Below are 2,124 nucleotides of genomic sequence, written 5' to 3' on the forward strand. Positions count from 1 at the left end.
TAAATAAAAAATAATTAAAGGCAAAATTGTGCAAGAGACTGCAAAATTCCTCATCCAGGAGCCCAACTTCATCCAAAACCAAAAAGGAACATGGGAAACAACATCAGAGATCAGAACTGGCACGACAGTTTCTACTGTAGAAGACAGCATAGCGTACAAACTCCAGCTCAAAGCTACTCCAACTTTGGTCTGGTGAATAAATGATCTGCATACCTAGCTACCGGACTTTAATGGGCTACTGATCCCAAGTTATTTTCATTTTATCATCTCCTTATCTCAGAATGTCTTTCATCCATTCCTGGCAAATATTCAAGTACTACGTTTTCTGACCTCACAAAAATGCTTTAAGATATAGCTAAGAGAATAACCAAAGCTTACAGTATTTATATAACAACTTCTATCATATGAAAAAAAGCAGCTAAAAACAACACACAGAACAACAGACAAAAATACCTCAACCGTCCTTCAAGACTGAAAGAAATCCAAACCTCAAAAGCAAACTCAAATTGAGCACAACTGGTCTGATTAACATATCCATGTATAATCAAAGCACCTCTGTGGACAGGCAGTCAAGACTCATGGAACAGAGGAGGGATGTTAGCAAGGAAAGAGTTGCTAAGGTGGTTTAATAAAAACAAGCAAAAACAGGGGAGAAAGACAGAGTTAGCATTTTACTTTCAAAAGAGGGGCTCCCAAAAGAGAAAGGGGTAGCAATATCTGTATCAAATCTACATTTTTACATAACATAAACTCTGTAATTTTAGCGTCTCAATGCCTGTCTTTAAAACTTTCCCTTCAGGATCAGGATTTGGAAGTCGGAACTGGAGGCTCTGTTTTGCAAGACACTTAACTACACTGAGTGCTCTCTCACTACACCAAGCCTCCTGCTTTACTCTGCAGCATAAACCCCAGACACATCCACACTTTTATGTCCACGCCCCTTAACACTGGCATAGGAATTCAGGTTTTATTTATCAAAGACTGGTCTTGGTCATGTAATCTTCTCTGTGAGTACAAAACTTAGTCATGCAAGGTTCTATAAGTGGCTCAGACTGAAAATCAGAACTAGAATGGTTAATACAGCCTGCATTGTCCTGAAAAATTCTGCAATGATTTAATGAAATGCTACAGAAAATACCTGTGGAAACTGTTGCTTTTTGATAATTATTAATTCTGGGGAAAAAAGAAAGTTCTAACGGACTACAAGACAACTATTTTCCTACACAACAGTAAAAACCATTTCCCAGGCTTTTCTAGACCAGCGCTATTCTGTTCTTAAGCCACTTCTATTAAGTAAGTAGTTTTCTGGGTCTAACTCAGTCTACTCATCAGTATAACGCTCATGCCATCTATTAACAAACAACAGCCGTACAACCATTAGCTATCAAAGACAAAGAAAAAAAAAAAAATCGAAGGAGCTAATGAAAAAGCAAGCACCAAGGAAAGGTAGTACTCGAGAACACTAACTGACCCATGTCCAAGTCTGATTAAACGTATTATTGAGGGATTTATATTAGTTGCGATGGAGACACAAACAAGCCTGACAGCCAACCATATGTTCTCTACGAACAGCTCCAGGAAGGGTTATCTGAGCTGTGTAGGAGGACACACCCTTCCCCTACAATCTGTTCAATAGTTGTAGCATGCAGGACTTCTTTAGATCATCTTTCACAACTTCCAGCCTGACAGGATGAGTTGTTTTGCCAAAATTACAGTACGTTCATAGATTCTAGGTTTCTCAAATTCCTTCAAAAAACTCTCAAGTACAGACATAGAGTTAATATGCACTAGTACTTAAAGGATTCTGTTTAATACTTGCTAATCATGAGTATCTCTGCATATACATAAACAGTCCTTGAACCGCCACTGGAGGTCACATGACTGGACTAGCCAGCCAAGGCTTCTAAGCAGCTCTGCTCAAAGGGAGCTTAACATTTCCCATTATGATACCTCGCACAAAGCTACCAAAGAGCTTTGCTGACTCCTCCTTACAAAGATAAAATAATGACCTTTCTTCTATCACAAGGTCAGAGTTTCCTGCCATCCTCACTAAATAATTATGCCATAAATCCCAGCCAGCAACCAGAACTCCCCGTGCTGGGCTACGCTTTGCTATGGAGAAAG

The sequence above is a fragment of the Buceros rhinoceros genome, unplaced genomic scaffold (genome assembly GCF_000710305.1).
Source record: "Buceros rhinoceros silvestris isolate BGI_N320 unplaced genomic scaffold, ASM71030v1 scaffold1615, whole genome shotgun sequence".
NCBI classification, from domain to species: Eukaryota; Metazoa; Chordata; class Aves; order Bucerotiformes; family Bucerotidae; genus Buceros; species Buceros rhinoceros.